We start from the raw sequence: 15,593 nt of genomic DNA, 5'->3' as shown, positions 1-15,593 counted from the left end.
GGTACCCCTGCCTGTTCGGGCCAGTCTTGACAGACTCTAGGGTTGTGCGCTCATCTCACTCTATAGGCCGGGAGCCAGCGCTGTCCACAGATACTTCCGGGTCACGTGGCCAGCGTGACAAGCTGCATCTGGCGAGCCAGCGCAGCACACGGAACGCCGTTTACCTTCCCGCTGGTAAGCGGTCCCTATTTATCTACTTGCACCCGGAGGTGCTTTTGAACTGCTAGGTTGGCAGGCGCTGGGACCGAATGACGGGAGCGCACCCCGTCGCGGGTAGGTTTTACCCACAGCGCCACCCGCGTCCCTATTGCAACTTATTACCAAGCTTAAAAACATGGATCAAGCAACCATACTGAGGAAAACTTCATCAGAACTGCACAACCGATCGAAGCACGTGAATATCATCATGCCACTCTGCCTGGTTGCTAAGCAACAGCTCCACCCATCTCCTTCAGGGCTGTGGGTTCGAGTCCCATGTTGGGTAAAAGGATTCCTCCATTGCAGATGGTTGGACTGAATTGTCCTTGTGGTGGTTTCCAACTCTACAATTCTGTGATACTGCGACTATTGTTTTAATCCATCTATCAGTCTAATTATTGTCTCCCCGAACAGCTCACATTAATTTAAATGAAGAGAGGCCAGCATCTTCATCAGGCTCACAAACATAAACGCAGGCAGGAAGTGGAAGGAAAAGACAGAGTTGAGAGAACAGTTCTTTAAGGTCAGAATTAAGTGGTAAGTCATAAGAGGAAATTTATAACCACTCTGGCTCAGGCTAGTTTTTCTTTTTGTAACAACCTAATTTGGGGGGGGGGTCCCCATTTTTGAGTACTGGTTCTTGATGCTTGAGTGTAAACAACTGCAAAACTGTGAATTTTGAGCCTTTCAAACAACACAGGAGCCTAGCATGTCAGAATGTGACAAGCCAAAGTAACTGGGAAGTTGTGCTGTGATGCTGATATCCTGAGCTGTGCAGCACAGTCACAGCTGTACAGATGTCTAATACATTGATGAAGAAGATAGTTTTATTAAATTTATATCCCACCCTTCCACCCAAAGGATAGCAAACATGCCAGTGCTAACACAATACAATTAAAAATAAAATACCAACATATTTAAAAACATTTACAAACAATCACATGCTCACACAGCTAATAATTTCAAGGTTACAGCCATAAGATGACTGGGTAAAAAGGAATGTTAATAAAGAAGGGGGCAGACACACCTCACCAGGGAGGATGTTCCATAAATGGTAAACTGAGAAGGCTCGTGAAGGATGTGCCAACCCAGCACTGCTATTCCTATATTTCCCCTTACAGAAATCCTGTGAAACTAATTTATTTTAATGTCTTTTCTACTCTACCTCTAGATGTTATGGATGGTTAATGGGACTTTATTATTAAACTGATGTAAAAAATATTTTATCAGCCTTCTTGCCTCGTTTCTAAAATACACTCATACCAGAGCTCTGATTAACCTAAAAGTAGAGCAGCTACTGAGAGCCCAGCTCACATGCAGGCTAAGAGCATCCTGTCTTGGGACAATGGAAAATAAATGGGGAGGCAAATGGATAGAAAATGTGGCGGTATATTTAAGTTTTTTGCTCTCTGTGTCTTTTACAAGAGGTAATGGTGAGCAGGAGCAACATAAGCATAGGGCTAAGCCATTCACAAGTATCTATTAAGGCCTAGAGAGCTGGTTAGGAATGTACACCCAGGCTCAGGTTACCGGTGTTGGCCAGAGGAGGACTCTGATCGAGATAATGCACCAGTCACCCCAAGACTAAACCTTTGCTGAGACAACATCTTCTAAAGCTCATCTAACAGGGCCCACTGGGAGCTGGCCAGGGTCCTGATTTGCCTTGCCCTGCAGTATTAATTACCATTTCCCTTGTGTTTCTCCAAGCCACAGCACAGGATAGGTAGATGGAAAGAAGATCCCTAGACCCAAAAGACAAACAGATATAACTGTAATGTCTTCTGCTGGCTGTAGATACTTTTTGCATCCAAAATAGATGGCCACATCCCACCCACCTATCTTTCCCCTTATCCATGTCCTAAAGCAACTGCTTCAAGTTGCTTCATAGTAAGGCCTGCCTCATCCCCACACACACCCTACCTTGCACAGCAGAAGTAAAGGCATGTTAAACCTTAAACTGTAAATCAGATAGGATTCCCCACCACCACCACCTTTGAGTTGACCCAGGGATGCTGTTTAAGGCTTTTGCCAGCCTGATCTGGTTTTTGATGAGTCGCAAATGCTGCAGCTCTAAAACTCCACAGCTGCTCAGCACTGAACTCACACTTTAATGGGCTTTAGATTAGACCTTTTAAAGACCAGCCATATGACAGTACTGAAAAGGGAATGGGAGATGTATCACACACTACTGTGTTGTTACACTGATAAATTGAGAAAGGAAAATAAAGCCAGCAAAGGGGCCATCAGAATATTTATTGAGGGCCGTAAATGTTCAGATGCAGGTGGTTAACTCATGCTACTAACTATGCTTGTATTCCACTGTCCACAATCATTTCCAGGCTCTGCTATCTTTATATTTTTGCCTTATCTCCATTCTCACATATTTTTGTAGCCAGAGTTGACAAACACCTTAGTATAAAACTGCCTGCTGAGACCTCTATAAAGGTTTGAGACAGATCATTATTGCTCCTAGTTAAACATTATTATAGGGCTAATATAACAGCTAGACTTTCCCATTCCAGTCCAAAAATGCTTACCCAACAATCTGCAATATCTCAAGGCAAAACGATCGGGGAAGAAGCACAGATATGGGAAGTGTCACGTCAAGCCAACTAGGAAAATGAATATGTTGGATATTTTGGGTGTCAGCACTTTTGTTGTAAAAACAAAAATGTTGTAATGGGAGTGGAGTCAGGTGAGATCACCTTTCTCCTAGGTTTTATGAACCAAGAGCTAAAGATGCTTCTTCATAGACTTCTGCAATGCAGATGGTTCAACTTGATGACCCTTGGGGTCCCTTCCAACTCTACAATTGAATGATTTAATGGACACCGATGTCTAGATGATGTTTTCTTAAATCAGCATTTACAGCTGGTGTCTTCTAGCTATAAAACACCCTTCCACCTAACTGGGTGGATGTTGAAGGCAAATTATTATGGTGGCTGGAACATAGTTAGTGAAGGAGATACGCATTGGAGAGTCATTGAGATGACTGGGAAGGATTGGCTTTCGAAGGGGAAGGCTACTAATAAAGGCTGTTTGCTTGAGAGTTGGCAAGACTAATGCTGCTTTGAAGACTGACACTGCCGGGCTGCCTTCATCAACTCAGCATGTACATTTGTAAATAAACAGATACTAGGTTATATATATATATATATATATATATATATATATATATATATATACCACCACCCATAATTCTCTGGCACTCTCTTTTCAAAAGCAAATGGACTCTTCTAAATTCTAACAGATCAAGGAAGTAAGTGAGCTCGAAAAGATGCATTTAAAACAGTAAGACAGCAGGAAGATGCAACACCTGCTCAAGAGACCAAAAGATGCTCGAGTCGACCAAAACAAATGGGAATTAAACCAGCAAGACGCCTACTGCCTACCCACGTCAACCTCCCAACAATGCTTCACTTCTTTAGAATTACGTACATTCTGCTTAAATACTTGGGAGGCTCATACATCTGTGCCAGTAATAACTGTGTCACCAGGCAGCTTTGCCTTATTTACTTTGCTAAGGGATTTCTGTTGCTGCCACCTCCCAGATAGCATCAAGTAGCTCATAAGGTTGATTCGGTTATAAAGAGAGCCGGCCGTGCCACTGTCGTTATTGTGAGAGCCAAGACAGAATTCCAGCAGCAAGTGTGTAAGTCTCAGATCGGCTTTTCTCCCCAGAGGCCTTTGGAACACAATAGGCCATGTATAGAAAGAGGTCTCTGCGAAATGGAAACCCCACACTGGCAATTCCAAATGGAATGGGGTGCATTTGTCACTAATTGCCACATGCCAAGTAATCAGACAGCATTGATAACCTGTTGGGTGGCCAATGAAACTCACAACAAAGTGTATCTCCCTCTTGAGTGATTATTGCTCATTACTTTGGTGCAGGGCGGTAGTCCCCAACAGTGGACATGCAGCCTTCTGTTGTGTTCCTTGTTCAGTGGATCAGTTACATTTCTGCAAGATTTAGCCTAATGTCATTTTGTTTTCCCCATTCTAAGATGGTTTAAAGGCTCGACTGCAGTAAAGATGCACCTTATTGGGCACACCAGTGTTTGGGGCTCTGGCACTGACTGCCTATTAGCCACAGAACCTCCTATGCAAGTAAGTCATGCGACTTCCATATAAAGCCCTAAAGAACTCTGCACCAGGTTACCTGAAAAGCCGTCTTTCCCCCCACTGTCCAATAAGGGCATTAAAATCAGCAAACGGAACCTAGTTAGTTTTGCCACAGCCTGATGAGTATCAGCTCGTGGTAACACAGAGGCAGGCTTTTTCACTAGAAGCACCCATGTTGTGGAATGCTCTCCATACCAAAATACAAGCAGCCCCCGCGGTATTGGAATTCTGTTGGCTTTTGGAGACGCAAACTTGAATTAGACAAACCCTGAGTGTGAATTTCCTGATCTAATTATCTGAATTAATCTTTCAGCTGTTTGAATCGTTATGCTTCTTGATGGGCTTGGATCATTATATATTTTAATAATGGGTTTTTTCATATTTTGATGGAACTGTTTTATTGCATGTTTTAATTTAATGTGTGGGTGTTTCATAATTGATTTTACACTTGTAAACCACTTAGAAGCCATTTTGGCATGCAAGTGGTATATACATTAATAAATAACAAAGCAATGGGTGCTATGCCCTTCCTCATGCTGTTACTTTGACTGTAGTTATCTATCGGTAGGTTACATCCAGCAAGTTACTCTTTGGAAATACATTTACAGCAACCTGGGGATAAATGCAGAAGTAATCCTGGCACAGCAGTTGACATGTACAATCTAATGTGAGTGCATTTCAGCTGAGCATTTCTGAGCAAGGCAATCTTGCTGAGCCTGATGTTTTTCATCAATAAAATTGGAAATAATAATAACTGCCCCCCCATGATGCTGTAGATTATTACCTTCACTGAACACACAGTGCAAAGTTATGCACCAACTAAAATAGATTAGTGATTCCTAACCTAGAATTATAAAAATCCAGTGTAGAAGAATCCAGAAGGGTACTTTTAGAGGTGGTGGGTCTGAAAGATCCATGTTACCTAATCTGAAATAACCCCATGCTTGAGTTTGAAAATTAAACCTGCTCTGCTCTCATATGTGCAGTCCAATTGTGGAATGTGTCAGCAGGTAGAATTTGTTGGCCACCATATTCTGCATGCCACAAAGAGTATGATCACCAGCAGTTAACAAAGATCACTTGCCCCTTAATTGCCTTAAACTACCCTGCCATGCTCACAAAGCCGGTAATTTTTCAAAATATCCTCAATGCAGGCTTTATTAGTGGGGCATCTAATTCATGTTTGCAACTGTAAGGATAGTGTTGAAGATCTGTGTGCAGTGTGTGTGTGTGTGTGTGTGTGTGTGTGTGTGTTCTGAAGTAATTATCATTGAGAGAAAAGGCTTGAGCAGATGAACGTAACAACAGAGTCATTAAAGACCACAAGGACCGACAAAACCCATTCCAAAGGGATCTTGAGTTACTGAGACCTGCTAGCATCTGAAGACCTGGAACCCAGGGGTCACTGGGGTGAGCCAGTACAATGCATCCCTTTATGTCCTCGCAACCCAGGAGAAAGACATGCCACAGGTTCAGTCGATTTCCCCAGAAAGATGCGGCTAATCTTCTGAAGCCCACGGGCTAAATTTAAATGCCGTCTTCACTTATCTAGGCGCACGCTACTCAATTCTCCCTTTCCCCTCGCTCCCGTTTTTTTTGCCCAGCCGCTTGTGGGAGCTGTCCGTGGTTCTGAACATTCGACAATGGCTCAGCCCGCGACCGAGGCCAGCTCCTTCTTGCTTGATAGGCGATGAACGAAAGGGAACACAGGCTGGCATTTAAATAATCAATGAGTGGGGGGTTAAGGCATCCATGACAACCCCTATATGCCAAAGTGTGGGGGGAAGGAGGGGGAGAGTTGCTAACGAAGCGGAGGCTCGCTTTTGCTTTTTTTTTTGTCATTCTATACATTGTGCAGATTTGTTATAGAACCTATATCATCATTTCTGCCTTTCTCATCTAAACCGCACCATCGGGGCTGATTTGTGTTGGCTCGGCGTTCCGAGAGCCTTCTGACAGCCGCGCAAAGTAAGGGAGAAAAGCAAACACCAGACCCGCAACCCCCGTCACACAGAAAGAAATCTGAAGCGCGAAACGCTAACCAGCTCTTTGCTCCCCAAGGTCACGGGAAGAGGTCTGTGGCACAGGGCACCGAGGGGGAGTGTGTGTCTGTGGGGAGAGACCCCCTTCCACACCGCCATCCCTTTCCCTCAGGCTCATTTCAGCAGCAGCATCCGCTACTGCTTAAAAAAAAAAAAAAATCACAACCCGGACCCCCCCCCCCATGCACCCCCTATCGTTTCCCATGCAAACCAGGACGGGATGCCAAGCCACCTTCTGAGCCCCAGTAGCAACTTCGAATTAACTGGATTTGCCCCTTAGATGAGCCTGCATTTCCTACCTGGCATTGCAGCCTCAAGAAAGGCGAGCGTGCAAGATGGGCATTTCCCCCTCCCCATCTCCCGCAATAAACACATATATACAGGTTGCATCCCTGCTGCGACCCGTTCAGGCTCACCTTTAGGATGCTTTAGGCAGAACCACCTCTCCCCCCAAAACACACACACACACCTCCTCCCATGTCTATTACCTTACCCCGTTCCAGAATCCCAGACACAGCCTGGCGTGAAGTGTCAGGTCCAGACAAGGATGGCTCAGGAGAGAGAGAGAGGAGAGAGGATGCTTCAGCCGGGATGCAGAATTCCTTCACTGCCAGGCAGAGGGAGAAGCGATGCCCTGGAGCTTCGGGAGGTCTTGCCTCCCCTCCCTGGCAAGAGCAACTAGCCTTTCTTTTTTTCTCTCTCTGGTGGCAAAGAGACAAACGGCTGGAAAGGAGGAGAGGAGGAGATCCGCCTCCTCCCCTCGCCGCTTCCCTGCCTAGGGAATCAGATCTCGGATCCCTGGCCGATACCAACGCCAGACCTTCCCTTCGCCCGTCGCCGCCTCCTGCTCGCCAGGTGATGGAGAGAGAAAGGAGGAGCGGCGCTCGGCCACCTTCGCTGGGTTCTTGCGCGGCGCGCGCGGAGAGTCGAGGCTCCGAAAGCCCAGCAAAGCGCGCTTGCCTTCTCCTCCTTCGCCTTCTCCTGGCGCCTCTCTCCGCTTCCGCCCCTCCTCTCCAGCACGCAACACGCGGCTCTCGCCACTTGGTCGAGTCCCGGAATCGTCCCTGTTCCTTAACAGGAGATAAAGGCAGGGGGCGATCAGCGGTGAGTGGCCCTCCTAAGGGCAGTCGTCCTGGACTGAAGGAGCCCCAGAGAAAGCCAAACGTTAGCAGATGGGTCAGACCAAGTTAAATCCTTGGCCCATCTAGCTCAGGAAGAGGTGTTCCACAGTGGAACGGACTCCCTCGGAAGGTGGTGGACTCTCCTTCCTTGGAGCTGAGGTTAGATGTGTTCCATCTACATCAGGGTGGCCATCTGTCATGTATGATTTAGCTGAGATTCCTGCATCGCAGGAAGTTGAACGAGATGATCCTTGGGATCCCTTCCAGCTCTGCAATTCTATGGTTCTATGACCTGGCGGCTGCTCTCAGGGGTTGCAGACAAAAGGTCTCTCCCAGCCATACCTGGAGATAACAGGGATTGAACCTGGGACCTTCTGCATGAAAAGCATATGTCCCTGCCACTCAGCTACTGCTCAGTCCAGGCTTAGGCTGGCTTCACTACATGAAAGTCTGGCCAGGTCACTAAAGCAGCCTCAATTCTCAGTACTTTGAAATGGAAACAAAGGGTCTTTCTCTAGATTAGGTGGGGAGCAATGGCCTGATCTGAAGCTCAGCTCATCAGGTTACCATAGGTGGTATGTACAAAGAAGACTCTTTGTACATGCAGAGAGACTTTCTATAACAAGGCTGGGACATCTCAGGGGGGAAGTGCAAGTGTTGCAGACAGAAAGTGCCAGGTCCAAACCCTGACATCTACAACTGGAAGGACTGGCTGGCAGGTGATGAGTAAGACGTCTGCCTAGAATCCTGAACAGCAGCTGTCAATGAAGGTGGACCGTATCAAGATGGGTGGATACACAATATTAGGACAGGTGGACAGATCGTCTGGCCCAATTTTCCTAAGAAAACAGGGCCCAACTCACTGTACTGTGACATATTTCTCCCAACTTTTGAGAATCTTTAAATATGTAACAATAATAATGTTAATTTTGTTGAGCATGTTTCAGAGACATGGGAAACATCCATACTGTTGTTTAAATCCAGATTGTGGAAGGGGAAAGGCAATGATGGAAGAGAACATCATGTGGACAGTGAAGGCTCCTGAAGCTTGCTGTCCATGTTAAACAACAGTATGAATGAGCCCATTATCTCTGTGCTCCATACAACAATTCAATAAGGTGAGATGTTGTTGTCCTCTTCTTCCTGCTGCATCTGGGGGCTAAGCAATGGGGGCTGCTTTATGTCTCTGTCTGCTGAGCTGATGCAGTGGCGAGATCTGAACTTGGGACTTGGCAGACCACACTTGCTACACCACACCAGCCATTTGCTTTTTGGCAGATTGCTTTCCAAAGCACACTCAGTACCCACAAATGCCAGGCTTTTGGAAACAAGTGCAGGCTTACAAGAACCCAACAGCTGTAATGTTGGTAAGCACATGTGACACTCGGGAAGCTATTTGACTCTATAGCGGACAGACGGGTCAGAGTGATTCTGTTTAGTGTTAACGATTTGGGGGAAAGCAGCATAAAATATCCCCTTTTCTCCTCCAGCTCATTCCCAACCCATCCTTAGAAAACCTCGCTTACCTCCAGGGTAACTGAGGATAAGTAAGATCATGCAGTTTGTTGGAAGGGAGCCAAAAAGAAACCAGTAAGTGTCCAATCCCTTGCTAAACGATGGCATGTTCCACTTACTAATCTCCCCAGAATCATCCCACTGCATTCAAATCACTAGAAGAGAGTAGGCGCACACATCAGGAGCACATTCCGGGGGGGGGGGCTCCTGGCTTAGTGGTAACTACCTATTTTGCATGCAAAAAAAAATGTTCTGGGAAGGGCTGGTGAAGACTGGAACTCTGGGGAGCCACTGTCAGTCAATGCCAACAGTACTGAACTAGATGCATCAGTGGTCTAACTTGGCACCAGAAAGCTTCCTATATTCCTATGAACAGTTGTAAAAAATTAACACTGTGTTTATTTTTTAATTCACTGGAACCGTTTATATCACATGTTTCCATCCGAAAAGGCACCCAGTGCAGCTGTCTATAATCAGCTGGACAATAAAACCATAATAAAATATCCATATTAATGCAGACGCAGACAAAGGCAGAGAAGAACCACGATTAAAACAATGTCGGCTGGGTCTGAAAAAGCTGAAAGGGTACTGACAATACGGAAGGGATTCAGCCCTTGACTCCTTGAGGTAGAAAAACCTTTGAGCCCTGCCATTCCGCGAGTGCGCTCTCTCCCTCCCTCTCTCTCTCACACACGAAAATCTTGATAGCTAAACCACCCACACCACCACCACTGAAATTCACATGCCCTTTCTCAGTTGCTTCCACCCACTTTTCGAAACAGAACATAAGAACATAAGAAGAGCCTGCTGCATCAGCCCAGTGGTCCTTGTCTCCCTTCCTGTGGTTTCCAACAACTGGTATTCAGAATCCCCCAACATTTGTTTCATGTATGTCATTTTCTCAGAAAACAGAGGTGATTTGTAAGCATTAAAGCCCATTTCTTTTTCATTTTTTTTTTAGTGCCTCCTACCAAATGTGTGAAGGCACCAGGGAAAGCAGTCTCTAAGTGGGTTTACCAAATAACTTGTCTCCTCCGGCATATAGGCAATAATGATGATATTCTCTGTGATCTTGACCCAGTGTTAAGTGTGGGGGTCTTCAGATCCTCTTGGCTAAGAGACCCTTTATTTACAGTGAATAGACTACAAAATATATAAAATCAGCATAGATATTCAGATCTCTCTCCTTCCTGGCTAACCAACTGATGCTGCCTGAAATGGGAGGTCAGTTTCCACTTAGCCTTTTACAAGTCCTGTATCTTTGGGGTCACAGCACCTGCAGATGGAATCACAGAATCACAGAACTACAAAGTTGGAAGGGATCCCAAGGGTCAAGTCCAACCCCTTGCCATGCATAAATCTAAACTAAAGCATCCATGCCAGATGGCCATCAAAACCTCCAAGGAAGGAGAGTCCACAACCCCACAAGGGAGACTTGTCAAACAGCTCTTGCTGTCAGAAAGTATTTCCTGATGTTTAGTCGGAATGTCCTTTCTTGTACCTAGAAACCATTGCTTTGGGTCTCCAGAACAGGAAAAACCGAGCTTGCTCCATCTTCCATGTGAAAGCCCTTGAGATGCTGCATATGTAGATTGCTATCATATCTCCTCTCAGTCTCCTCTTTACACGCTAAACATCCCCAGGTCCTTCAACCTTTCCTCATAAGACTTGGTTTCCCTGCTCCTGATCATCTTGGTTCCCTCCTCTGCACACTTACCAGCTTGTCAATATCCTTCCTAGATTGTGTTGCCCAGAACTGGACACAGTGCTCCGGGTGTGGCCTGACCAAGGCAGAATAGAGTGGCACTATGACTTCCCTTGATCTGGACACCATATTTCTGTTGATTATGCTCAGGTCTAGGGATCAGATGCTGATGAACAAAATATTCATGGTAACCTTTTAGGGCAGAGCTTTCCAAACTTTTCATGTTGGTGACACACTTTTTAGACATGCATCATTTCACGGCACAGTAATTCAGTTTTACTAGCAAACCAGAGGTTAAACTATCCCCTTTCCAGCCCCAGGAGGGGCACGGAGAGCATTCGTGTGACACACTAACAGTTTGGAAAGTTCGGTCTTAGGGCCATTATTTTATGGGAGTACCCAGCCTCTAAGTAGGGAAGGGCCACAGTTCTTTCCATTTAACAGGGGATACAGCAATGCCTCTGGAGTAGAACAGTTCAGTGGGGAAGCAGATAGCAAGTACTGTATAAATAGATTGTAAGGGCAACACTTAGGCAGTGTCAAACAAGGCAGACCAATGGTGTAGTGGAGAGCCCATGGAATAGTAGCAAAACACAAGCTTTCCCGTGTAGAAGATCTTAATCTCCATTCCTAGTAGTACCTCCTGCTCAATGTTCTCTAAGAGGAGGCCAGGAAACCTGTAGCCCTCCAGATGACACCGAGTTGCAACTCCCATCATCCATGACTGTTAAGCATGGCTGATGGGAATTGAGAGCATGGCTGGGATAAAACCTCTGCTTGAAACTTTGAAACAGCACGCTGGACATTGGGCTTGCAAGCAGCAGGTGACAGCAGCCAGGCTCAGAGACGGCAACTGCAATCCTTTTCACACTTACCTGGAAGGAAGTCTCATTTAACAGGAGTAGATATGCATAGACTTGAACAATGAGGTTCAAGTTCCAGGCCACATCAGTGGCTTAGTGTGGGTTGCCAGTGCCCGGGGCCACACAGAGGGGTGGATGGGAGGAAAATGGGCAGAGTATGCATGCACATTCAACAGCCTAACAGCATCCACATCACCCAGGAAAATGCAACCGCAGAGATAAGAAAAGAAGTCATTCTGTCGTCTAGAGAGGACATTTCCTGTTTTGCACAGAGAAGCTGTTTTCAACGGAGCCTAGCGATGGAAGCACACAGATGTATTGAAGCAGCACTGGATGTTGAAATTTTGCAATCCCTAACAATTTTGTGCCCAGGGCAACTGTCCCTGTGGCTCCCCTCTATGCCACTGGGCCATATCACTCCTTTATGCTGATAAAGCTAATCGAGCACAATATTGTCTATACTAGTTGACATCAGCTGCCCAAGATTTCAAGCAGGCCGGCTTTCTGAGTCTTACCTGGAGATGTTAGGGATTGAACCTTCAAGCTGGGACCTGTGGCCAATCGAAGGATGTGCTCTATGCCTCAGCTATTTAACCCCTTGCAATGTAAATGCTTGAGACTGACAGGAAGCTACCTATGCCAGACAACTGGTCCAGTTAACTCAGTATTGACTAGCCACTAGCTAGCTGTGCCTTTTCAGGGTTTTGGATGGGAATCTGCACAGCCTTCCAGGAGATGCAAAGACCTTTTGTAGGCAAAGCCAGGGCTTTACCATCAAGTCCCAACTCTCCCATTAGCATTCTTTCAATGGCCACAGGATTTCATGTGCAGTATCTCAGGACTATTATGAAAAGCCACCCTCCTGCTTCCTATTTTCATGCACAAATCCCAGTCTGGCTGGTTTTCCTTTTCAGGACCATTGCATTCTTTTTTATGCATTTAACATATGCAATAAAAATCAACATTTCAGACAGCATTTTTGAGCATTTCATGCCCACACTTTCTGCACTCCCTTTAAAATAACCCAGCAAGACAGGTCAGCCTTACTATCAGCCCTGCAATGCACACTGAAGGGTTTCCTGAAGAGGGATGAACTTGAGAAGATGCATTTTGCATGAGGATCTCTGGGGAATTCCTGGTAAAGGTGAATTGGGGGCTTCAAAAGGTCACACCCACAGCAGACATTTAAGGTGATCACATACCACTTTAAGCAGTTATGCAAGTGTTTACAGTTTGCAAAGGGTGCTGGGAGGTGTTAGGAGGGTCTTCACAAGCTGCAGTTCCCAGAATTCTTTGGGGGAAGCCAAGACTGTTAAAGCAGTATAAGAGAGCTTTGAATGTACAGTATGGATGTCCACCTTCCAGTTCAGGTGCACAATTGAGCCTCAGCTACAAGACCCGTTCTTCTGGCAAAGAGATTCACCATCTCTCAATTACAGTGTTATGACATATGACAAAAGGTATCCAGTTCAGGAAGCCTTTTGTTTCATCTAACCTGTATGTTTTAACCCTATGCCTAAACTTCAGCTGCTACGAGTTGCCTTGTATATTTTGTGTGAGTGTGCGTGTGTTGGATTTTCATTGGGCTGCCTCCAATGCCCATCATCCTCAACAAAGACCCATTGAGATGAAAGGACATGCCTAACTTAACCCCATCATTCCAATGGATCTAGAGACACCCCAATGTAGTTCTGGCTTTTCATGGTTGCGTCAGCCATCAGAAGGGCAGGAAAAAATATACTGAATAAATTTCATCTTACATTTATATATTTTATGGTAAAGAATGGAGAGAGAGAGAGAGAGAGAGACTAAGGGCTTAGTGAGCATTAATCCTGATCTGCTTGCACAAACCTTAAGCGGAGGTTAGATTATATCTAGTTCTCACTGAGCATCATTTATACTCTTTTGTTTGTCAATGGTTATAGGAGAAATTCCATCCTGCATTCACCCTGATTTGCCTACCAGGTCCTTATACTGCCTTCCCATCCATCATTCCATCTCATACTTTCCCCATCACTTTCCTAACCGCAAAAGCCCTGTTCATTTCTCCTCCCTAAGCGGATGATTTGTCTCTCTAGGGCGACTGAGCCCTTTCATAGCACAAATCTCAGTCCTTTAGATCCCTCCCCGCAACAAAACAAAACAAAACCCAGCGATAAGTCTGTGCGTGGAGGCACAGTGTTGCAGGGGGCGTCATCCTCTGCAATTTTGCCCTTCGGGAGTGGCGCACCCTGGCGCCCGCACACTCGCACGTGCGCTCGCTTTGTCCGTCTGCACTATTGCGAAGCAGCGGCGTTGAGGAGGGGGAGGGGGCGTCTTTTGTCAGGAAGCTTCTCCAACAACAAACAACAACAACGGAAAGGGGGGGATTTCTCTTTGGCAGCAAGCTATTACATTAAAAAAAAAATCTCCTCCTTTTAAGTAACAGCTGATCTGGCATTTAACTGGGAATTGGGGCTCTGCCCGCATTACTCCGCTCCCCCCCCCACCCTCCGCCCCACTCACCAGCACCACCGCGATGCATTTGCAGCGAGAGAGGATTAGGCGAAGAAGCACATCCATTTTAGAGAATTAACATACTTTAGAGAAGGCGGGGGCGATTCCTAGCATTGTTTATTCACACACACGCACACACATACATTAGATTTCCCTCCCCCTCCCAGCACACATACACAAAGGCACACTTCCCTGCTGCGAACAGGGGGTGACCCACATCTCATCAAGCCCACCTTCCAGAGAAGCCAGTAGCCCCATTCATTTAAAAGGGAGAAGGGCGATATCGAAGACTGGACACCTTAGGGGGGTCCTCAACCTTGCCAGGAACGACCCTGGTGGCTGTCAGGTCAAGGTGACTTTCTCAAACTTGCAGAGGTAGAGGGGCTCCCTCCCCGCGGTGGAGGGCGGGGCGGACAGAGGGGGAACTAGGCACCTGGTACTACACACATACAAACACACACACACACACACACACACACACACACACACCTGTCCTCTTGACACCCATCTTTGCGCGCGGCGCGCTCTCCATCGCAAACGCGGGAGGCGATGGATCCAGCTTACCTGTCCGGAGGTGGGAGGGCGGATCGTGGCGTGTGGGGGAGGGGAGGGGGATCCCTCTGGCCTCACCAGAAGTCCGATCTGCGCCCCCTTAGCAGCCCGGTCGCGTTCCCCACGCGCAGAGAGACCCTCCCTGCTCTTCACATCTTTGCAACTCCGCACGGTCTCCTGCAGCAGAGAAGCCCGCGAGGGAGGCAAGCAGAGCCGGGCAGCAACAGTCTCCGCCTCGCCCCACTGCAGAAGACGCTAAGCGAGCGCGTGTGTGCGCCTCGCACGTGTTTCCTCCGGCCGGCGATGGTGGCGGCGCGCAGCTGGGAGTCCAGGCGGCCGCTTCCACCGGCGAGCCATCAGTCTCTGGCATCTGCCTCAGGACGGCTTATGATTCTTGGGAGCGCAGGACGAGGGTGACGCTGCGCCCCCTCGCGGCCAGGCCGGGGCGTCTCTCGCTCAGGTTTGCCCCAGCTGCGCACCTCCTTGCTTGGACAGGGCGGAAAGGCAGGTGAGAAATATAAGACACATATAGAAAGGAGACGCCGCCTCGCCTTACATCTTCAGCGCTGGGTGACTTTCCTAGAAGGGACTTCTATGAAGCGACCTGGACGAGACAGGTTAACCTAGATGTGAGAGCGCAGGCGGATATATTTAGCCAAGGCATTTGAGCGCAGATCAATAAAGGGACGGAGACAGTCGAGGGAGAAGACATCTAATCCTTCTTTCGAGGAAGGTTTGTTGGAAAAGAGCCAGAGAGGGAAGAGAGAGAGCTGGTCTGGCGGGGGTCGCTTTCCCTGGATATACAGTTATTGTCACTGTCACATGCAGAGTATTTGTAGGAACACTTGTTGTTGTTGTTTAGTTGTTTAGTCGTGTCCGACTCTTCGTGACCCCATGGACCAGAGCAGGCCAGGCACTCCTGTCTTCCACTGCCTCCTGCAGTTTGGTCAAACTCATGCTGGTAGCTTCGAGAACA

The 15,593-nt window shown here is 47.0% G+C and overlaps 1 protein-coding gene across 5 annotated transcripts in view; it reads right to left on the bottom strand.

Moving 5' to 3' along the window:
- GRM5 (glutamate metabotropic receptor 5) overlaps positions 1–15,010 on the bottom strand; it is a 259,832-nt gene extending 244,822 nt beyond the window's left edge. For 2 of the 5 annotated variants that reach the window (XM_083609574.1, XM_083609575.1), the window contains exon 1: positions 14,630–15,010. The gene's annotated coding sequence lies outside the window, so the exon portion shown is untranslated. Of the gene's footprint in view, positions 1–6,858; positions 7,030–14,629 lie in introns of those variants that run through there. The other 3 variants (XM_083609573.1, XM_083609571.1, XM_083609572.1) reach the window with 3 other exon arrangements.
- Positions 15,011–15,593: the final 583 nt, after the last annotated feature.

The sequence above is a fragment of the Podarcis filfolensis genome, assembly GCF_964270895.1.
Source record: "Podarcis filfolensis genome assembly, chromosome: 4".
Classification (NCBI taxonomy): Eukaryota; Metazoa; Chordata; class Lepidosauria; order Squamata; family Lacertidae; genus Podarcis; species Podarcis filfolensis.
Note: the sequence above shows the minus strand (reverse complement) of the source record. Positions and strands in the feature narration are given on the sequence as shown.